The sequence below is a fragment of the Oncorhynchus nerka genome, linkage group LG1 (genome assembly GCF_034236695.1).
Source record: "Oncorhynchus nerka isolate Pitt River linkage group LG1, Oner_Uvic_2.0, whole genome shotgun sequence".
Lineage (NCBI taxonomy): Eukaryota > Metazoa > Chordata > Actinopteri > Salmoniformes > Salmonidae > Oncorhynchus > Oncorhynchus nerka.
Window position 1 is genome coordinate 3,430,875 of NC_088396.1, and position 25,042 is coordinate 3,455,916.

Here is a 25,042-nt window from a genome sequence, read left to right on the forward strand (position 1 = left end):
TCCATACAGTACACTCAGACATGCGTATACTGTACACTCATTAGGCTTGTATGGCTTGTGAATTTTAAATGGTGACTGATACCCACCTCCTTGACAATAGATCTAAGAGAGATTCCTGTGAAAATAATGTCTTTGATAGTGTAGTTATGGTAATGACAAGGGATAATGTAAAATTCATGACGTGGTGAAGCAGATGAAGATGGTTAATAATTGTTTGGCAGGCGCACAAGAGAAGAAGGAGAAAATAGGTTTCCGAAGTGGTGCATTAAGACGTCGTTATGGCATGCCCTAATTGTTAATAGACAGTTAAGTGTGTCTAAATGGCTTTCATGTGTGTGAAACAAGTGCAGGGGGAAGGAGAGGGATCTTACATTTCTCTTTCAGCTGTTTGGCAGAAATGCTTGTTAGAACTAAACATTATGCTACCTACTAATTTACCCATCAAAAATAACCCAGACAGAACGATAAAAACAACAACAAAGTTGTTTTCAATGCTTATAGAGACTTTCCAGTGCGTACAGTGCATTCAGAAAGTATTCAGACCCCTTGACTTTTTCTACATTTTGTTACCTTACAGCCTTATTCTAAAATAATATATCTACACACAATACCCCTTAATGACAAAGCAAAACACAGGTTTTTAGAGATGTTTGCGAATAAAAAATAAATAAAAACGGAAATGTCACATTTACATAATATTCAGACCCTTTACTCAGTACTTTGTTGAAGCACCTTTGGCAGTGATTACAGCCTTGAGTCTTCTTGGGTATGACGTTAAAAGCTTGACACACCTGTATTTGGGGAATGTTTCTCCCATTCTTCTCTGAAGATCCGCTCAAGCTCTGTCAGGTTGGATGGAGAGCGTCACTGCACAGCTATTTCAGGTCCCTCCAGAGATGTTCAATAGGGTTCAAGTCCGGGCTCTGGATGGGCCACTCAGGGACCTTCAGAGACTTGTCCCGAAGGCACTCCTGCGTTGTCTTGGCTGTGTGATTAGGGTTGTTTCCTGTTGGAAGGTGAACCTTTGTCCCGGTCTGAGGTCCTGAGCGCTCTGGAGTAGGTTTTCATCAATGATCTCTCTGTACTTTGCTCTATTCATCTTTCCCTTGATCCTGACTAGTCTCCCAGTCCCTGCCACTGAAAAACATCCCCACAGCATGATGCTGCCACTACCATGCTTCACTGTAGGGATGGTGATGGTGCCAGGTTTCTTATAGACGTGACACTTGACATTCAGGCCAAAGAGTTCAATCTTGGTTTCATCAGACCAGAAAAACCTGTTTCTGAGAGTCCTTTAGGTGCCTTTTGGCAAACTCCAAGCGGCATGTCATGTGCATTTTACTGAGGAGTGGCTTCCGTCTGGCCACTCTACCATAAATGCATGATTGGTGTAGTGCTGTAGAAATGGTTGTCCTGGAAGGTTCTCCCATCCTCACAGAGGAACTCTGGAACTCTGCCACTGTGACCATCGGGTTCTTGGTCACTCCCTGACCAAGGCCCTTCTCCCCCGATTGCTTAGTTTGGCCAGCAGCTAGCTCTGGTAAGATTCTGGGTGTTTCCAAAGTTCTTCCATTTAATAATGATGGAGGCCACTGTCTTCTTGGGGACCTTCAATGCTGCAGAATGTTTTGGTACCCTTCCTTAGATCTGTGCCTCGACACAAACATGTCTAGGAGCTCTACGGACAATTAATTCGACCTCATGGCTTGGTTTTTGCTCTGGCATGCACTGTGAACTGTGGGACCTTATATAGACAGGTGTGTGCCTTTCCAAATCATGTTCAATCAAATTAATTTATCACGGGTGGATTCTAATCAAGTTGTCGAAACATCTCAAGGATGATCAATGGAAACAGGATGCACCTGAGCTCAAAGGTATTTCTGTTTTTATTTTTAATAATTTAGCAAACATTAAAAAAAAACTGTTTTCACTTTGTCATTATGGGGTATTGTGTGTAGATTGATGAGTAAAAACATATTTTAATACATTTGAGAATAAGGCTGTAATTTAACAAAATGTTGAAAAATTCAAGGGGTCTGAATACTTTCCAAATGCATTGTATCTAACCAACAGTTGCCAAACAGCAGCCTAGCCATATTCATCATCGCTGGACTGCAAACCTGGTCCTCTCTGTCACATCAGAGAGACGTATCATCAGATGATGCACCATTGACAGTTATTTGTTTGGACTCTTTCTGTGATAGAGTGTGTGTGTGTGTGTGTGTGAGTGAGTGAGTGAGTGAGTGAGTGAGTGAGTGAGTGTGTGTGTGTGTGTGTGCGCGCGTGTATGTACAGGCGTGTGTGTGTTTCTAAACTCAGATCTCTAAGGAGTCTCTGTCTCAAACTGTATTTCCTCGTCAGTAGGAGGGCCAGGCGTAGTCACTCTGCAATCATTCAGCTAACAAGGGCTGTCAGCCAATCAGGATGGTTTTGATTTTCCCCGCTATCCACGCTCACTTCACGCTCACTTCATATTAACCTGGACTAGAACATATCACAATCTATTGTGATGAGACAGGCTACATGCTCTCACATCTGGCAAATGGTTTCTTTGAATCCCTCGTTAGTTCTTTATTGTTCACATTTACATTTTAGTCATTTAACAGAGCGACTTTAGTGCATTCATCTTAAGATAGCTAGGTGGGACGACCACATATCACGGTTTGCCAGGACAGAGAACTGATTGGACTGGGCTGAGCGGGAGCTGCCCTTCTGTAGGAGTGGGAGGGCCAAGAGACCAGAGGTGGCAGAACGGAGTGCCTGGGTCATTCGTTAACTCAGGCTAAGGTTTAATAAGGTTAGTGATTGGTGGTCAAAATCTATATTTGCGCCCTGTGACACGTATCGTTTTGCAAAAGCTTCACTTCATAAGCTGAAACCAGCCTGGGTTAGTTACCTCTGTCCACTCCCTTACACCAATGTACGACACAATAACTCAACCACTCTTTAATAGAGAAAATACAGATCGTTGAACAAGACTCAGAACCTCTGTGACCTCACCAGAGTAGTCTATGATGGATGGATGGATGGTGGGGTGAAGATTTGACAACCAGTTTGTCTGCTCCTGCAGTTCATCAAACACATCCATCAACGTTTAAATCTCCTCTCGCCCACCTCTTTCCACCCTCTACCAACCCTTCTCTTGCCCACACCCACTCCACCTCCCTTACTCCCTCCAACCCACCTACCCATTCCCCCTCCACCCCACCCTACCCCATTTATGAACTGCAGAGGTCCATCTGTGGTCGGTTCCCACACCTATACACCATTTTACCTCATCATTTGACGGACAAACTGTCTATGCTCTATGCTCTCACTCTCCTTATTTCTCTCTCCCTATTTTGCTAATTCCATACATCTCTCTGTCACTCTCACCCCTTCTATACCAGCAATTGTCTGCTATGGGGAGGAGAGAAGAGAAGTGGAGAGGCAGTCCATTATCAGGCCAAAAATGTAATCCTGGTACATTCTTGTGAAAAGCTAATGTCACAGTAGCTGACTTTTTTCTCAATACATAGCAGTAAAAGGAAAAATATTTTTTTCTCAATGGGAAAAAGATGAGTGTCATAGGGTTGATGTTTTTCTCAATACATTGCAGTCAATGGGAAAAGATGAGAATCATAGGGTTGATATTTTTCTCAATACATTGCAGTCAATAGGCAAGGATGAGTGTCACAGGGTTGATGCCTAAGTGGATGTATTGTATTCAATGATGAAGATTAGGATCGCAATGTGGACGCATAGAGAAAGGCATCACACACATGACACTCTCTCTCTCTCTCTCTCTCTCTCTCTCTCTCTCTCCCTCTAATCTATTTCTCTCCCTTCTCTCTCTCACTCCTCTCTCCCACCTCAACCACTCTCTCCACTTTCCCACCTCCAAAGACAGGATATTGATGCATAGATAAGCAAGACTATGACATGTGCATATGAAAGCCTCAGATAGTCAGACATACAGTATCCACTCACAGACAGACATAGAGACAGGATGTCAGTCAGGCAGACACACAGACATATAAACTCACAGAGAGACAGACCCACTCACAGACAGACAGACATACAGACAGAGAGACAGACAGGTTAGACAGGTTACGATTAGGGTTGAGGTTAGGTTTAGGTTAGGTTTAGGGTTGAGCCATGATGTGGTCCTGAAGCTAGATTTGCGGTCAAGGTTAGGGTTCCGGTTTGGATTGAGCTGGGATTGGACATGAAGTTAGCGTTAGGGTTAGGGCCTCAACCCTAGTTATAACCCTAACCTTCATCCAATGAACAATGTATTAATTTGCCCGTCCCTCCACTACATGGCAGCAATGTAGGCCTACCTACCTTGGAGATATAACAAAGCCAGGAAACGTTTTTGTTTTTTTTGGTCTGAAAAACACTGCTGTGGCTCGGCCACCTTCCACCACAGATGCGAAAGGCAGTCATAGGCGGATGCGCCGAATTGAGACGCAGCCCATGCAAAAAACAGATATCTTAAGCAGGTATCTCTAACCCAAGTTGAAGGATTTTTTTTATTATGTCACTTAGATTGACGCACTTGTGTCAATAGACTTGGATTAATGTGCTTTTGAGTGACATCGGCAGAAGGGATGAGCACAGAGGTGGAGATGAAATGAGGGTTAAGGTTAGGTTTATGGTAGCACGCGCTCCAGCAGGTGTATCTCACTGATCATCCCTAAAGCCAACACCTCATTTGGCCGCCTTTCATTCCAGTTCTCTGCTGCCTGTGACTGGAACGAATTGCAAAAATCGCTGAAGTTGGAGACTTTTATCTCCCTCACCAATTTCAAACATCTGCTATCTGAGCAGCTGCAGCTGTACATAGTCTATCGGTAAATAGCCCACCCAATTTTACCTACCTCATCCCCATACTGTTTTTATTTATTTACTTTTCTGCTCTTTTGCACACCTGTACATGACCATCTGATCATTTATCACTCCAGTGTTAATCTGCAAAATTGTAATTATTCGCCTACCTCCTCATGCCTTTTGCACACAATGTATATAGACTCTCTTTTTTTTCTACTGTGTTATTGACTTGTTAATTTTTTACTCCATGTGTAACTCTGTGTTGTCTGTTCACACTGCTAAGCTTTATCTTGGCCAGGTCACAGTTGCAAATGAGAACTTGTTCTCAACTAGCCTACCTGGTTAAATAAAGGTGAAATAAATTAAATAAATAAATAAAAATGGTCAGGTTTCAGCCGGGAGTTGATATAAAAGTAGGGTTAGGGTTGATCCAGGAAGTGGACATGAAGCTAGAGTTAGGGTTCCAAATATTTCTTATTTAACCTCTTTTTAACTAGGCAAGGCAGTTAAGAACCAGGGTCTGTAGTCACAGCTCTAGCACTGAAATGCAGTGCCTTTGACCCCTGCACCACTCAGGATATATCTCTAAGTCACGCCAGCGTGAGTTATTTTTATGCGCGTGACGTCAGAATGCTCTCACTGTTCCAAAATGTAATTGTTACGCAACAGGACAGTTAACCCACACTGCCCTCAAACCAAAGCACGCTGGCTGCTAATTATCTATATGCTTTTGTCAATTTCGAATTTGAATTGAGGTGTGTTCCGGATCCTCTTTAATTCACATAGAAGTAGCCCATTTCACTGTTGCGGACTATTTTCATTTGAGGCATTACTGAGCCTGATAAACTTCTCTCGTTGACGAGAGCGTAGCACTTCCCCACCAGGTGAAGTACGCAGACAGTTGTGCATCTCCATTCAGAACAGAACTTGCATGAACTTTGTTACATTTTCCAGCGGGCACCCGCATTGCCTTCATTGTTGTTTTCCTTCCTAATAACAACTTTGGAAATGTGTCAAACTAAGTGCCTTATTACATTATCATTCTGATTTCTATATATCATGTTGTTGTTTTTACTGTAGCACACACTATGTATTTAGGTATGTGTGGAGCATAATGTATTTACTGTTTTATTCGTGTTTTCAAGTACTGGTAACAAATCATGTATTCCGATTATTTCATAGATTATAATGGACACATATGATGTCTGTAAAATACTTTTTTGAATGTTGTAATGATTATGATGAGCTAATACTAGCTAATTTCCAGCTAGGGTTCCCGCAGCAGTCTAAGGCACTGCATCTCAGTGCAAGAGGCATCACTGCAGTCCCTGGTTCAAATTCAGGCTGTATCACATCTGGCCGTGATTGGGAGTCCCATAGGGCGGCGAACAATTGGCCCAGCGTTGCCTGGGTTTGGCCGGGGTAGGCCGTCATTGTAAATAAGAATTTGTTCTTTAACTGACATGCCTAATTAAATAAAGGTTAAATGTGTGGCACCATGTTTGTTAACATCATACAATGCATTCTGGTTGTTATGTAAATGTCTGTCAGACCAACCTGAGGTGAATGGATGGTTCACTTGTCTTTCGAGTAAAATCTGGAAATGTTGGTAAACAACACATCCACTTCAACATGCATACTGCAAAAATACCGAATTCATCTTGAACCTCTTATCTTTGGTTGCCGTGGGGGAAAATAACATGGCAGCGCACTCAAACTAGGCAAGGCAGTTAAGAACCAGGGTCTGTAGTCACGGCTCTAGCACTGAAATGCAGTGCCTTTGACCCCTGCACCACTCAGGATATATCTCTAAATCACGCCAGCGTGAGTTATTTTTAGGGTGGCAGGGTAGCCTAGTGGTTAGAGCATTGGACTAGTAACCGAAAGGTTGCAAGTTCAAATCCCCGAGCTGACAAGGTACAAAATCTGTCGTTCTGCCCTTGGACAGGCAGTTAACCCACTGTTCCTAGGCTGTCATTGAAAATAAGAATTTGTTCTTAACTGACTTGCCAAGTAAAGATTAAAAAAAATAAAAACTATACATTCTCTGATACTTTCAATTTTTTTTAAGTGTTTACCTCAATTATGTCGTCACTGGTAGCTCACCCATGATGTGATGAATTGTAAATAATACTTGCTATCAGCTAATTCATATTCGGCGATGTCATTTACAAAATAGCCTCCAACACTTTACTCAGCAATTTGGATGCAGTCTACCACAGTGCCATAGGTTCTGTATCCAAAGCCCCGTATACTACTCACCACTGCAACCTGTATGCTCTCTCTGGCTGGTCCTCGATTCATATTCGTCTTCAAACCCACTGGCTCCAGGTCATCTATAAGTCTTTGCTAGGTATAGCTCCGCCTTATCTCAGCTCACCGGTCACCATAGCAACACCCACCCGTGGTACGCGCTCCAGCAGGTATATTTCACTGGTCATCCCCAAAGCCAACTCCTACTTTGGCCGCCTTTCCTTCCAGTTCTCTGCTGCCAATGACTGGGTAACCATTTTTTTCCCCCTATGATCCGGCATATGAAATTTAAAGTCAATCAACCCAAAATATTTTTTGGCTTCATTGGACACAATGGTCTTGCAGTTCTAGAAACTAAATAACTTGCTGTGTATTCTTAAGGATATTGGTAAAAAAAAATGTATTGACTTCAAACGGTCTGTGTCTGCCTGGCTGGTTGGCTGGCTGGCTGGCTGCATGCCTGTCAGTCTGTCTGCCTAACTGCCGCCTGCCTGTCGACCTGCCTGCCTGTCTGTCAGTCTGACTGTCTGAATAAAGGGGGAGGAGAGAGAGAGAGAGAAAGGGGGGCTAGTGAGGCAGGGGGAGAGTGGGGAGAGTGTAAAGGAGGGATGAGGGAGTGTAAAGAGTGTAAAGGAGGGATGAGGGAGATAGAAGAGGGAGGGGAAGGGAGGGAGGGAGAGAGAATGGAGGGTTAGGAGGGAGATAGATAGAGAGAAAGGGAGCGTGAGGGAGGGAGGGGGAGAGAGAGTAGAGGCAAGAGAGATGAGATGAGAGGAGGGGGAGGCAGGGAAAGAAGGAGAGAGAGGGAATGACTGGAGAGGAAGGAAAGAGAGAAGGGGAGACAAAGAGGGAGAAGGTCCAGGTCATCTATAAGTCTTTACTAGGTAAAGCTCTGCCTTATCTCAGCTCACTGGTCACCATAGCAACGCCCCCCCGTAGCACGTTCTCCAGCAGGTATATTTCACTGGTCGACCCCAAAACCAACACCTCCTTTTGCCGCCTTTCCTTCCAGTTCTCTGCTGCTAATGACTGGAACGATTTGCAAAAATCACTGAAGTTCGAGACTTATATCTCCCTCACTAACTTTAACCGTCAGCTGTCAGAGCAACTTACCAATCATTGCAGCTGTACACAGCCCATCTGTAAATAGCCCACCCAACCAACTACCTACCTCATCCCCATATTTGATTTTGTTTTTCTGCTCTTTTGCACACCAGTATTTCTACTTGCACATCCGCATCTGCACATATATCACTCCAGTGTAAATTGCTAAATTATAATGACTTCACCACTATTGGCCTATTTATTGCCTCACCTCCTTACTTAATATGCACACATTGCATACCGATTTTTCTATTGTGTTATTGACTGTATGTTTGTTAATCCCATGTGTAACTCTGTGTTTTTGTTTTTTTCGCACTGCTTTGCTTTATCTTGGCCAGGTCGCAGTTGTCAATGAGAACTTGTTCTCAACTGGCCGACCTGGTTAAATAAAGGTGAAATAAAAAGAAAGACATGATCAGTCTATAATTTTAATGGTTTATTTGAATAGCGAGAGACAGAATAAGAACAAAAAAATCCAGAAAAACGCAGGTCAAAAATGTTATAAATTGATTTGCATTTCAATGAGGAAATAAGTATTTGACCCCCTCTCAAACAGAAAGATTTCTGGCTCCCAGGTGTCTTTTATACAAGTAACGAGCTGAGATTAGGAGCACACTATTAAAGGGAGTGCTCCTAATCTCAGTTTGTTACGTGTATAAAATCAATCAATCAGATTCCAAACTCTCCACCATGGCCAAGACCAAAGAGCTCTCCAAGGATGTCAGGGACAAGATTGTAGACCTACACAAGGCTGGAATGGGCTACAAGACCATCGCCAAGCAGCTTGGTGAGAAGGTGACAACAGTTGGTGCGATTATTCGCAAATGGAAGAAACACAAAATAACTGTCAATCTCCCTCAGCCTGGGGCTCCATGCAAGTTCTCACCTTGTGGAGTTGCAATGATCATGAGAACGGTGAGGAATCAGCCCAGAACTACACGGGAGGATCTTGTCAATGATCTCAAGGCAGCTGGGACCATAGTCACCAAGAAAACAATTGGTAACATACTACGCCGTGAAGGACTGAAATCCTGCAGTGCCCGCAAGGTCCCACTGCTCAAGAAAGCACATATACATGCCCGTCTGAAGTTTGCCAATGAACATCTGAATGATTCAGAGGACAACTGGGTGAAAGTATTGTGGTCAGATGAGACCGAAATGGAGCTCTTTGGCATCAACTCAACTCACCGTGTTTGGAGGAGGAGGAATGCTGCCTATGACCCCAAGAACAACATACTCACCGTCAAACATGGAGGGGGAAACATTATGCTTTGGGGGTGTTTTTCTGCTAAGGGGACAGGACAACTTCACCGCATCAAAGGGACGATGGACGGGGCCATGTACCGTCAAATCTTGGGTGAGAACCTCCTTCCCTCAGCCAGGGCATTGTAAATGGGTCGTGGATGGGTATTCCAGCATGACAATGACCCAAAACACACGGCCAAGGCAACAAAGGAGTGGCTCAAGAAGAAGCACATTAAGGTCCTTGAGTGGCCTAGCCAGTCTCCAGACCTTAATCCCTTAGAAAATCTGTGGAGGGAGCTGAAGGTTCGAGTTGCCAAACGTCAGCCTCGAAACCTTAATGACTTGGAGAAGATCTGTAAAGAGGAGTGGGACAAAATCCCTCCTGAGATGTGTGCAAACCTGGTGGCCAACTACAAGAAACGTCTGACCTCTGTGATTGCCAACAAGGGTTTTGCCACCAAGTACTAAGTCATGTTTTGCAGAGGGGATCAAATACTTTTTTCCCTCACTGTAAGTGTTCTAATCACATTGGTTTGAGCGTACACTGCAGGGACCACTGTAAAATGATCACGCCGTCTAGAATGATCACACCTGTGTGTTTGTATGTGTCAAAGGGTTAATCCAATTAACAATGCATTAATCTGCCCTTCCCCCCACTACATGGCAGAAAGGTAGGCCTCGCTTGAAGCCTAACCTAGAGTTAATGTGCTTTTGAGTGACATCGGCAGAACGGTTGAGGCTAGAAACCAAATTCATGCATGGGATCGTTCAACAGACGCAAGCCTACATCTGACCGTGTGAAATTAATTATTCACAGTGAAAACTTGGTCCCACAGAGAACAATACTTTTTTCCATAGAAAAGCATTACCTTCAGCACTCACATAACCATGAGCTAGCTAACGATTGAGCTAGCTAACCGTCCTCATTCATCCTCAACATGGTCCTTCATTCTCTCTCTTCCATCCTCTGTAGAATGGTAAATTCGTACTGTAAAGACTTGAAACTCAAGGCATCATTAAAGAGTGTCCCCAGGAGGCCGTACGTCGAATTTTAGTTCCTGCGATTACAGGAAGTGACTTAATTGGGGGTCAGAGGGGCGGTCTCAAAGAGTTAAAAAGGTTTACTCTTACCAAATTTTACGTATTTGTGACCAGGGCAAGGGCGTATAAAAAAAGTCAATCAACCCAAAACATGTTTGACCTCCATTGGACACAATGGTCTTGCAGTACTAGAACTAAGAGCATTGTCATGAATTCTGAAGAGACTTTCTGACTTTCTGACTTGAAACTGTTTGTGTCTGGCTGTCTGCCTAACTGCCTGCATGCCTGTCAGCCTGCCTGTCTGTCTGTGTCTGTTTGTCTGCCTGCGTCTGTCTGATTACAGGAAGTGACTTAATTGGGGGTCATAGGGGCAGTTTCGAAGGGTTACCATTTTTTAATTTTCTATGACCCGGCATATGACATTTAAAGTCAATCAACACAAAATAATTGTTGGCCTCCATTGGACACAATAGTCTTGCAGTTCTAGAAACTAAGAAACATGTTGTGATTTCTTAAGGATATTGGTCAAAACATGTTTTTATTGACTTGAAACTGTCTGTGTGTGCCTGGCTGGCTGGCTGCATGCCTGTCAGTCGGTCTGCCTAACTGTCGCCTGCCTGTCGACCTGCCTGCCTGTCTGTCTGTCAGTCTGTCTGGATAAAGGGGGAGGAGAGAGAGAGAGAAAATGTGGATAGTGAGGCAGGGGGAGAGCGGGGAGAGCAAGAGGGAGAGTTTAAAGGAGGGATGGGGAGATAGAGGAGGCAAGGAAAGAGAGATGCGAGGAGGGAAAGAGAGGGAGGGAGAGAGAATGGAGGGGTAGGAGGGAGATAGATAGAGAGAGTGAGAGAAATGGAGAGTGAGGGAGGGAGAGGGAGAGACAGTAGAGGAGAGAGAGATGAGAGGGGGCAGGGAAGAAGGAGAGAGAGAGAATGAATGGAGAGGAAGGAGAGAGAGAAGGGGAGAGTGAGGAAGGGGGGACAAAGAGGGAGAGGGTGAAGGAGGGACAGTGGAGAGAGAGGAGGGAGCAAGATGAGAGGAGGTGGAGGTAGGTAAAGAAAGAGGGAGAGAATGGAGGGGGAGGAGGGATAAGGAGAGAAGGGGGAGAGTGAGGGAGGGTTACAGAGGGGAGAGAGAGACAGATAGGGTAATAGACGGGGAGATGGTGGAGAGGATAAAATAATGGGGAGAGAGACAAGAGAATGAGGGGGATAAAGAGAAGCTAGAGATTGAGAGAAAGACAGACAGACATAAGATAAACAAGAAAAATGTCAACCCTGTGACACTCAAATTTTCCTATTGACTGCAATGTATTGAGAAAAACGTCAACCCTGTGACACTCATCTTTTCCCATTGACTGCAATGTATTGACAAAAACTTCAAACCTGTGACACTCATCTTCTCCCATTGACTGCAATGTATTGAGAAAAACTTCAACCCTCTGACACTCATATTTTCCAATTGACTGCAATGTATTGAGACAAACGTCAGCTTCTGTGACATTTTACCTTTTTTGCAAAACGTGCCAGGATGACATTTTTCTATGATATCAGGTTGCGAGAGGAAAGGGAGTTTGGATGATTGGTCCCAAAATACAAGCTGAAATGGGTTTCCCGTGTTCCTTTAAAGTGACCCATGCCTGGTGGTGTAGTGTAAAATTCTGCACCCCATGTTTGTGTTGTATCAGATGTGGTGACTGGCAGAAACTGTTAGTAATTGTCTAAGTGCTCCGGAGTGTCAAAGCTGTCCATCATTCATCTCTCTCCCTCCTCTCCGTCTCTCTCCATCTCTTTCTTCAGCTTCTCATAATATTTTCACTGAACTACGGAGGACAAACTACTTTCAGTGATGGAGTTGTCAAGTTGGTGCTTTCACTTGAGAAAATATATTACCTTGGGAAGAACACAGTCTACTGACATGTGTTCCTAGGATTTGGTGCAGGGGGAAATTAAAGAGGCATTTATGTGTTCCTTCTTTTGTTCTTTGATACTTTTACAAACTCAAGACTGTATGAGCTTTCTTGTCATAGCTCATTGCAGTTGAGGATAACCTTAACTTGACATTTAAGAAAATAGATTTCAAACGAAATCTACTTTAAGAATGGACAAATCCAGCTCATATGTGTATATCTCTTATACCATCCAAACACAAGAACAGAGCTTCAATTGAATGACTGAATTTCAATAAGAGACCCGGGACCCAAATTAAAGTCAGCAAACACCAACCTTGAAATCACTGTGCAGTGTGCCAATGGGCTATTATTGGTTCTTCTCTTCTTCATTGGCACTAAGTTCAATTAGGAGAGAGATAATGTTGACCTAAATTTTAACCTATTTCATGTTTTCAAGCAAGTGAAATTGAAGGAAAGGACACAAGGAGGGGAAGCCAGTTGAGTCTATTGAAATGGACCCTTTTACTTTTTCTGATTCATCAAATCGATCAGGCATGCAGGGTGTTCTGTCCAGCACTGAGATACAATAACAGGCCCACCCTACAGGAAACAATACACTTGGACAGTCACAAAGTTAAAGAAAAATGAAAATAATAAACATTACTGGAGACACCTTGCCGTTTTTAAGACAGTGCCGTGGTTGATAGAAAATAACTGTGTGATATTCATTCACTGTTAAATAAGTGAAATCACCCCAGAGCTAGCCAAGATGCTTAGCTAGCCAAGTAAAGTTGTTTACAGTTAGTTAGCAACCAACCTACATTTTTGCTAGCCATAGTGCTGCTATGCCAATAACATGTCTCAAAAATAATTACAAAATGCTCCGTCTCTGCTCAAATTTCATTGGGCCTTTTGTGTGCCGCAATTTACCCCAACCCGGAGGTACAAAAAAAAAAATTATATGTTTACGCTAAAGTAAGAAATTGGTTAAGGCTAGAATTAAGGTTAGGCTAAGAGTTAAGGTTCAATGGACAAAATCGATTTGCAGTTAATAGCCCTTTGAATGGGCCTGTTTTAAGCCTCCCAGGACTTGTTTTGTGCTGCCACATGTCGAGCTGCCGTAGAGTAACAGTGTGATGTATTAATGGCTCCCTGTGTCCAAATAGACTTTCTCTCACTTCCTCTGGGGAGGAGAAAAATCATTAGTTATTTTAATGGGTGTCAAATATGTTTTCCAAATCTACTAAAAGGTTATCGTTGTTACACGTGGACAAGTGGTTATATCTGAATCAATGTTAACTTTGTTACCAGGGAAATTTACTGCTTTCCCCTCTGACCGCCGTGCACCAACTCCTGTTTTTACAAAGCGGCAACACCAGGCTGATTTATATCGCCACAGTGACTGACTGCTCTTTGATAAAGGAGAGAAAGCATATCAAACACTTACTTTATTTTGATTAAGATGTCTAACACACCAGGTTGTATGCACTTGGGGCGGCAGCTGGACGTTACTTGAGGCAGCAGGTAGGCTAGTAGTTAGAGCATTGGGCCAGTAACCGAAAGGTTTAAATAGGCAAGTCAGTTAAGAAATTCTTATTTTACAATGACAGCCTACCCCGGCCAAACCCTTGCCTAACTGGACCAATTGTGCGTGGCGCCACCCTAAGTGACTCCCAATCACAGCTGGTTGTGATACAGCCCGAGATCAAACCATGGTCTGTAGTGATGCCAATTGTGCGCCGCCTTACAGGACTCGCGATGACAGCTGGTTGTGATTCAGCTCGGGATCAACCAGGGTCTGTAGTGATGCCTCTAGCACTGTGATGCAGTGTCTTCCTGCGCCCCTCGGGAGTTCAGTGTGTCAAAACGGAGGGCCTGTTGTCCAGACCTCTGGCAGTCTCTATGGGGGTGCCACAGCGTTCAATTCTTGGGCCGACTCTTCTTTGTATACATCAATGATGTCGCTCTTGCTGCTGGTGATTGTCTGAACCACCTCTATGCAGACGACACCATTCTGTATACTTCTGGCCCTTCTTGGACACTGTGTAAACAAACCTCCAGACAAGCTTTAATGCCATACAACACTCCTTCCGTGGCCTCCAACTGCTCTTAAATGCAAGTAAAACTAAATGCATGCTCTTCAACCGATCGCTGCCCGCACCCGCCCGCCCGTCTAGCTAGCATCACTACTCTGGACTGTTCATTTATGTGGACAACTATAAATACCTAGGTTAAACTGTAAACTCTCTTTCCAAACTCACATTAAGCTTGTCCAATACAGTATTAAATCTAGAATCGGCTACCTATTTCGCAACAAAGCATCCTTCACTCATGCTGCCAAACATACCCTCGGAAACTGACTATCCTACCGATCCTTGACTTCCGCAATGTCATTTACAAAATAGCCTCCAACACTCTACTCAGCAAATTGGATGCATCTATCACAGTGCCATCCGTTTTGTCACCAAAGCCTCATATACTACCACCAACTGCGACCTGTATGCTCTCGTTGGCGGGCCCTCGCTTCATATTTGTCGCCAAACTCACTGGCTCCAGGTCATCTATAAGTATTTGCTAGGTAAAGCCTTGCCTTATCTCAGTTCACTGGTCACCATAGCTGACCCACCTGTAGCAGGTATATCTCACTGGTCATCCCCAAAGCTAACTCCTCCTTTGGTCGCCTTACCTTCCAGTTCTCTGCTGTCAATGACTGGAACGAATTGCAAACATCACTGAGGCTGGAGTCTAATATCTCCCTCTCTAACTTTAAGTACCAGCTGTCAGAGCAGCTTACCGTTCATTGCACCTGTACACGGCCAATCTGTAAATAGCCCACCCAACTATCTCATCCCCATATTGTCATTTTTTTTCTCCTTTGCACCCATGTATCGCTCCTTGCACATTCATCTTCTGCACATCTATCACTTCAGTGTTTAATTGCTGAATTGTAATTATTTAGCCACTATGGCCTATTTATTGCCTTACCTCCCTAATCTTACTACATTTGCACAAACTGTATAATATTTTCTATTGATTTATTGACTGTACGTTTGTTTATCCCATTTGTAACTCTGTGTTGTTTGTGTCACACTGCTTTGTATATCCTGGCCAGGTCGCAGTTGTAGATGAGAACTAGTTCTCAACTACCCTACCTGCTTAAAAAAAGGTGAAATAAAAAATACAAATAAAAAAGCATGCAGTTTTACCTCAACAGACTAATCAGACAGTGCATCTGCCTTTGCCACCGGCAGTGCTTCCAGTGCATTGATGGTCTGGAGATGTCACAACGAGAGAGAAAGGGAGGGAGAGTTGGGAGAAAAAGAGAGATGAGAAAGAGATAGAGTATTCAGAAAGAAAAAAAGAAAGAAAGAAAGTTAGAAAGAAAGAAAGAAAGAACGAAAGAACGAAAGAAAGGGTGTCTAGGCATCACTATTTCTCTTGGGCAAGTTATCTTTATTTAATAAAGTGTCTTTGTATTAAGATGGATACTTCAAATGGTCTTTTGTCTCTACAATCACAGCAGAGGGAGGCAGAACTCACAGATTTCTCACAGAATTTATTATTAATAAGTACATCAGTGTGAGAGAGATATCCTGGGGACCCAAACATTCGCCGGGCGAATCATTCATCAAACGTAACAAATATCACAATACACAGGATACAGGCTCTCTAATAATGGATAATTGATGAGCGAGTTTGTGGGTGCAGTTGATTATTGTTGATGGTTCATTATTTTACAGTTTACCACTAATGATAAACTGTTTGTTGAGGGAAGCACTTTGGGAGCTACAGTATGCAATTAGGGGATGAATCATCTATTCCCAATATGATTAATTGTTCCTTGGGGCCGTTTGCTCATCATAAGGATGTGAGTAAGGATTAAATGCCTGCACTCAATGCTCATCTATTCTTGCTACACTTTCGGTATGTTACTACAAAGACAAGCATGGGTATTAACGATGATGCTTTCTTCAACAGTATTTTACATTTCCAAGACTTGCGTAGTTCATGACAACCCCAGTAATTCCCCCCATTGACAGGATGAAGAATGTACAATGGTAAAACAAATGCGTTTGTGGTATTTGTCACTGCTAGGGGAAGACTAGGTCACCTCAAGGCAGCCTCGTGCACAGTTCTATTTAGGATAGGGAAGCACCTAAAGACAGACAGATGGGTCTCATTGGATGGCTGTTATAGGAGGCATCCCCAACCCCCTGCCCACACCATGTGCTCCTGTATTGGATTTGTAAGAACCCATACCAGCGTTGACACATGTACATAATAGGATCTGCATCTAGGGTCAGGACTCCAATACATTTAGCTCCTTTATGGTCCATTAACACTAATTAACTGAAGCAAAACACTGTAATCCTGTATCAGAAAGCTATAACAAAATGTGCGTCAGGAAACATCCCACTCTCTCTATCTGTTTCATTTCATGAGTTTGGGTTGATGATAGTAACATCATTGAATAGCCTCGCAGGTATTTCAGTACGTCAGTCGCTGGGCGACTAAAATGGGAGTGTGGGAGCGAGGTGGGACAACCACATATCTCAGTCATAGTAAGTACATTTTTCCTCAATAAAGTGGCTATCAGCAAATTCACTGCTAGTAGGTAGTAGGTAATAATTATGGACAGAGCATGACATATACTGGGGACTGAGACAGAGCCAGCCCAGTTAATACATATTGATTCCTCCAAAGCATTACATATGAATCTTAACTTCTCTAGCCTAGGGGGCAGCATTTGGAATTTTGGATGAAAAGCATGTCCAAATTAAACTAGCTTCAACTCGGGCCCAGAAGATAGGATATGCATGTAATTAGTAGCTTTGGATAGCAAACACTCTAAAGTTTCCAAACCTGTTAAAATAATGTCTGTGAGTATAACAGAACTGATTTGGCAGGCGAAAACCTGAGAAAAATCCATTCAAGAAGTAGGATTTTTTTGTTGTAGTTTTCTATTCAATGCCATTACAGTATCCATTGACTAAGGACTCAAATTACAGTTCCTATGCCTTCCACTAGATGTCAACAGTCTAGAAATTATTTCAGGCTTGTATTCTGAAAAATGAGGGAGTAAGAGCAGTCGGAATGAGTGGAACCTGCCGTGTCACAGAGCTTTTTCATGAGCGCGACCAGAGAGAGTGCCTTTCTTGTTTACCTTTTATATTGACAACGTTGTTGTCCGTTTGAAATATTATACATCATTTAGGCTAAAAACAACCTGAGGATTGAATATAAACATCGTTTGACATGTTTCTATGAACTTTACGGATACAATTTGTTTTTTTTGTCTTCCTGTTGCGACTACGTTTGAGCCTGTGGATTACTGAAGAAAATGCCCGAACAAAATGGAGGTTTTCGGATATAAAGAGAGACTTTATCGAACAAAAGGAACATTTATTGAATAAATGAATGTCTTCTGAGTGCCAACATATGAAGATCATCAAAGGTAAGGGATTAATTTTATCTCTATTTCTGACTTGTGTAACTCTTCTACTTGGCTGGTTACTGTTTGTAATGATGTCTGCTGGTCTATGTTCTCAAATAATTGTAAGGTATGCTTTCGCCGTAAAGCATTTTTTAAATCTGACACCATGGTTGGATTCACAAGAAGTTAATCTTTAAACCTATGTTTAATATTTGTATCTTTTCTGAATTTTTACAATGAGTATTTCTGTATTTGAATTTGGCGCTCTGCAATCACACTGGATGTTGGCCAGGTGGGACGCTAGCATCCCACATACCCTAGAGAGGTTAAGATAATAGACATTTAATAAATATTGGAGCAGAAAGTGATTATCCAACAGAGAGTGCTAATAAAAATATAGAGCCTTCCAATATGGAGAAAGTTATCATATTTGTTTTGTTTTAAACCTTGCAATAGTGGGAAAAGCAGAATGTTATTTGAGAGTGATCCGTGTGTTTAAGCAGTAGTGATTGAGGTATTCCTATTAGGAAGGGAGTGTAAATTGAGGGAAACAGATTATGGAGACTAGTGAAAGTAACATAGTGAATGGTAATTGGCTTTCAGATAGCAATCCAATAGTACAATATCTTAGTAATATGAAGAAGTAAGACAGAGGGATTGAGCATTGCAACATAAATTAGAGGCTGCTCACTCTTCAAGGCCTGGTCCACTGCTCTCATGTTTAAGACATCTGTTGTTTGGGTTCGAGATAACCTTCCTGTGGAACAATAGATAACATCCACTACACACTGAACTCAAACAGGCTGTGAGAGACACAGTGGGGAAATTAGGGAAAGTTTGTACATAATTACATGTCAATGCAACAGGTCAAAAATATTACATTTACAAGAGAGTTGTTTAGAAGGTGCCCAATTCAGCTTTACTGGATATCATATCATCTGATGTGTCTGAAGTATAAATATTTCTGAAGTATAATTCTGTATATGCATGGGTTTATTAAGACTTCCTGCCCAATATACCGTGAACTCCTATAATGAAGTATTTTTAGGACTGATTCAAATGTAGCATACATGTTTATTTTCTTTCTTACGGGACATATGGAATGTCCACTACTAAGTGTTTTTTTTTCATGTTTATCAATGATTCTGTATATCTCCCTTTGAAAGGCTTCATGAGGCAGGTGCTTTGGAGAGCAGTTAAAAGTGCCCAGATCCAGCTGCTAAGGGACCTCCCAAATTAAGCAAGGCCATTTTGTTTGTGTTTACCCTATGATTGTTTTTGCAACACACATGCCAGCACCCACATACAATCCACCTGTTAATGAATATTTGTTAGTGGTTAATGCTCTGTTTGATTTAGAAGTATAGGGTCTTTTTATTTGGTTTTAGTGGGCTTTTCACAGGTTATAAAGGATGCAGTACACAAATGGAAGTTTCTGTTGTCTGAGTTTTGGTTGCACAGATGTACATTCTCTTGATAAGACGAAATGTACTAAAAACCCAATGTAAACCTGGTAACAAAATGTTTGACACGTTTGAAATATCTTTACTTGTTGGGGATAGGGGGCAGTATTTTCACTTTGGATGAATTGCGTGCCCATAGTGAACTGCATCCTACTCTGTCCTAGATTGCTAAGATATGCATAGTATTATTACTAATTGGATAGAAAACACTCTGAAGTTTCTAAAACTGTTTGAATTATGTATGTGACTATAACAGAACTCATAGGGCAGGCAATCTTCCAAACAGGAAGTGAAATTCTGAATGCGGGTCTAATTTTAAGTCATTGCCTCTTCACTTCCAAATAAGATATGGATCTGTTAGCACTTCCTACGCCTTCCACTAGATGTCCTCATTCAGTAGAATGTGGAATGGAGCCTCTGGTGTGAACTTTGCCCGAATGGGAGGGGAATGAGTCACTGTCCTGGCAGAATGCAATTTCCCTGTTGCGCATTTGTCTGTTGATATCACCATTGTTCCATTTGGCTGCAGATGAAAACGTATGCTCCGGTTGGAACGTTATTGGATATATATGAAAATAACATCCTGAAGATTGATTCTCTACTTAGTTTGACCAGTTTATTCGACCTGGAATATATCTTTTTTAAGTTTTCGTCCAAGTTTGCCTGGACCAGCATCAGCTTTTGGGCACGTGAGCTGAAAGTGGTGGCAAATGCAGCTAATTGGACACTAGTATTGGACATTATGGAACAAAACAACAATTTACTGTGGAACTAGGACTCCTTGCACTGCATTCTGATGAAAGATCATCAAAGGTAAGGGAATATTATGATGTAATTTCGTATTTCTGTTGACTCCAACATGGCGGAGAAATATATTTACGTCTTAGCGACGTCTCAGATTATTGCATGGTAGGCTTTTTTCGTAACGTTTAAAAAGAATCTGACACAGCATTAACAACCTTTAATTATATGTAGAACATGCATCTTTCGTCAAAGTTTATGATGAGTATTTCTGTTATTTGGCGTAGCTCTCTGTAATTCCTCCGGATATTTTGGAGGCATTTCTGAACATGGCGTCAATGTAAACTGAGATTTGTGGATATAAATATGCATATTATCGAACAAAACATAAATGTATTGTGTAACATGATGTCATATGAGTGTCATCTGATGAAGATTATCAAAGATTAGTGATTCATTTTATCTCTAATTCTGCTTTTGTGACTATCTTTGGCTGGTGGTGGTCTAACATAAATATGAAACATTAAAAAAAAATCGGACAAGATCTTTCATTTGCTGTATTGGACTTGTTAAAACCTCTTCAGTCGACCCTCTACTTTTTTGAACATTTTGTTAAAAATCGCGCAACATTTCAGCGCCCTGCTACTCATGCCAGGAATATAGTACGTTCATATGGTTAGAATGTGTGTATAGGAAACCCTCGGACGTTTTTAAAACTCGTTAAATCACGACTGTGGCTATTACATAACGTGCGTTACATCGGAAAGCGCAGGAAAACCTGATCACAGAAAATGGAAATAAATATCCTTGCGCCACTACCGCATTTGTTAACAGTGAGCCGAATTAGATAAGACCGAGCATTCAACTCCCACAGCATCCCCATGTTGTCGAGTATCTTGTGAATTTAATCCTCTTTGATTCTTGGTTGAACCGAAAGAGGGGCACGACGTACCTCCGGTCTCCGCCCAGATCATTCCGGAAGAGCTCTCTCCTGAAATTTTTTCCAAGACGACAGCAAATGATATGTACATCGCCTACGGATGATTTTTATCGCTTATTAACGTTTACTAATACCTAAAGTAGCATTACAAACGTATTTCGAAGTGTTTTGTGAAAGTTTATCGTCTACTTTTTGAATTTTAAAAAATGACGTTACGTTGTGAAATCGCTGTTTTTTTCGTTTATCACACAGTCTACATATAACGATATCTTGGCTTAATATGGCCCGATTTAATCGAAATAAAGACCCAATAGTGTTTATGGGACATCTAGGAGTGCCAACAAAGAAGATGGTGAAAGGTAATGACTGTTTTCTATTTTATTGTGCGGTTTGTGTAACGCCGAAATGCTAATTATTTTGTTTACGTCCCCTGCTGTGCTTTTCTGTTGTAGTGTATTGGTGCATGCTATCAGATAATAGCTTCTCATGCTGTCGCCGAAAAGCATTTTAAAAATCTGACTTGTTGCCTGGATTCACAACGAGTGAGGCTTTAATTTGATACCCTGCATGTGTATTTTAATGAACTTTTGAGTTTTAACTAATACTATTAGCATTTAGCGTAGCGCATTTGCATTTCCAGAGCTCTAGTTGGGACGCAAGCGTCCCAGGTAGAGGTAAGAGGTTAATGTGTGAAAGTTAAATTTCCCGCGCCACCTTTTCAGCTGAATGGGAGGGGAATTCCCCTAGGGGAACGCCTCGCCATAACAGGTTCCTCTTGAAGCTAGGGGGCACTATTTTTATGTTTGAAAAAATAACATTCCCAAAGTAAACGGCCTATTCCTCAGGACCAGATGCTAGAATATGCATATAATTGACAGATTTGGATAGAAAACACTCAAAAGTTTCCAAAACTGTCAAAATATTGTCTGTGAGTATAACAGAAATGATTTTGCAGGCGACGGCTTGTTGTCTGACGGCTCTGGCGGCTCCTGGCTGGCTGACGGCTCTGGCAGCTCCTGGCTGGCTGGCAGCTCTGGCGGCTCCTGGCTGGCTGACGGCTCTGGCAGATCCTGGCTGGCTGACGGGCTCTGGCGGCTCCTGGCTGACTGGCGGCTCTGGCGGATCCTGGTTGACTGGCGGTTCTGGCGGCTCCTGGCAGACTGGCGGCTCTGGTGGCTCTGGCGGCTCCTGGCAGACTGGCGGCTCTGGCGGCTCCTTGCAGACTGGCGGCACTGGCGGCTCCTTGCAGACTGCCGGCTCTGGCGGCTCAGGACAGACGGGAGACTCTAGCAGCTCTGGACAGACGGGAGACTCTAGCAGCCTTGGACAGAAGGGAGACTCTAGCAGCTTTGGACAGACGAGAGACTCTAGCAGCTCTGGACAGACGAGACACTTTAGCAGCTCTGGACAGGCGGGAGACTCTAGCAGCTCTGGACAGGTGGGAGACTCTAGCAGCGCAGGAGAGGAGGAAGGCTTTGGCAGCGCTGAAAAGGCGGGAGCACCCGTAGGGATGAGACGGAGAGACAGCCTGGTGCGGGGTCTGCCACCGGAGGGCTGGTGCGTGGAGGTGGTACTGGATAGACCGGACCGTGCAGGCGCACTGGAGCTCTTGAGCACCGAGCCTGCCCAACCTTACCTGGTTGAATGCTCCCGGTCACCCTGCCAGTGCGGCGAGGTGGAATAGCCCGCACTGGGCTGTGCTGGCGAACCGGGGACACCATGCGTAAGGCTGGTGCCATGTACGCTGGCCCAAGGAGATGCACTGGAGACCAGATGCGTAGAGCCAGCTTAATGGCACCTGGCACGATGCCCACTCTAGCCCGGCCGATACGAGGAGCTGGTATGTACCGCACCGGGCTATGCACCCGCACGGGGCACACCGTGCGCTCCACAGCATTACGCGGTGCCTGCCCGGTCCCTCTCGCTCCCCGATAAGCACAGGAAGTTGGCACAGGTCTCCTACCTGGCTTCGCCACACTCCCTGTGTGCCCCACCCCAAGAAATATTTGGGGCTGCCTCTCGGGCTTCCTACCGCGCCGCCGTGCTGACTCCATTCACCGGTATCCCTCCTCACACTGCTCCAGAGAATCCCAGGCGGGCTCCGGCACTCTCCCTGGGTCAGCCGCCCACCTGTCTATCTCCTCCCAAGTAGTGACCTCATCAAGATCTCGCTCCCAAGTCCATAAGTCCTGATTACGCTGCTTCTGCTGCCGCTGCCTGTCACCACGCTGCTTGGTCCTGTTGTGGTGGGTGGTTCTGTAACGGCTTTCTTCTGTTGACGAAGGATCGGACCAAAGCGCAGTGTGGTTAGTGTTCAACATGTTTAATAAAGACAATAAACGTGAACACTACAAAATACCAAAACAACAAATGTGAAAAAAACGAAACAGGCCTATCTGGTGCATAGACACAAAGACAGAAGACAAGAAACAAACACCCACAAAACCCAACACAAAACAGGCTACCTAAATATGGTTCCCAATCAGAGACAATGACTAACACCTGCCTCTGATTGAGAACCATATCAGGCCAAAGATAGTAATGGGAAAACTAGACACACAACATAGAATGCCCACTCAGCTCACGTCCTGACCAACACTAAAACAAAGAAAACACAAAAGAACTATGGTCAGAACGTGACAATAACCTTTATTATGATTATAATTTTACCATACTAATTGGATTGTACATCCCAGAATGAAGGTTTTGAAATTACGAAGTGTCTTGTTTTTTGTGTGTGTTGATTTCCCTTACTTACTAATATGAGTATATCATATTTGATATAGACGCTGAAATCTAAATGCTTACATTAAAATGTAATGATTATTATCACACAAGTGATAAGAGGCTAGAATGTAAGGGAAATGTTCATGTTTGTGCTTTTCTTATAACAAATTTCTATGTTCTATTCATGTGCTGTTCCATAAACAATGTCTGTGTTCATGCAAGTGGCTGACAAATCCTCACTATCAGTAGCTGCAATTTGGCAGTATGCCGAGACCTTGTTTTGAGAATGAACAAAAGATATCTCAGTTTCAAGGTCTCAGCTTAGAAGGAAGAAGTCTCGTGAGGTATTGGTCTGTCACATGTTATGAACCAGTGTTGGTCAGTCACACGAATAGAACAAAATGGTAATGATGAATTAATTATGCTAAATCATGCAAATATAATTTTTCTGTGTATAGTTGTATATAAGACAACTGCTGGGACTGCCCAGGCAGAGCACTTGACTGATATGTGTACTACGGTGCATTGAGTTGGTTGGATCCTCTCCAGCGCACTGACAAATAAATAGTAATTCATTTAAGATTTACTTTGAGTGTCCCCGTGTAAGAATTTCCACGACAGTGTGTATAGACATTATATGAAAAGAAAAGGTGTGTACAGCAGTAGTTATACTGAACAAAAATATAAAGGCAACATGTAAAGTGTTGGTCCCATGGTTCATGAGCTGAAGTAAAAGATCCCAGAAATGTTCCATGTACACAAAAAGCTGATTTCACTCAAATTTTGTGCACAAATGTGTTTACATCCCTGTTAGTGAGCATTTCTCCTCTCCTAAGATAGTCCATCCACCTGACAGGTGTGGCATATCAAGAAGCTGATGTGATGAGGACAATAAAAGGTCACTCTGAAATGTGGTTTTGTCACAAAACACAATGCCACAATTTCTCAGGTTTTGAGGGAGCGTGCACTTGGCATGCTGACTGCAGCAATGTCCACCAGAGCTTTTGCCAGTGAATGTAATGTTAATTTCTCTACAATAAGCTACTCGTTCTCACCAGGGTCTTGACCTAACTGCAGTTCGGCGTCGGAGCCGACTTCAGTGGACAAATGCTCACCTTCGACGGCCACTGGGTTGCTGGAGAAGTGTGCTCTTCACGGATGAATCCAGGTTGCAACTGTACCGGGCAGATGACAGACATCATGTACTGTATGACATTTTGTGTGTTTGCTGATGTCAAAGTTGTGAACAGAGTGCCCCTTGGTGGCGGTGGGGTTATGGTATGGTCAGGCACAAGCTATGGACAACGAACACAATTGTATTTTATCAACGGCAATTTGAATGCACAGAGATGCCGTGACGAGAAATGGAGGCCCATTGTCGTGTCGTTCATCCG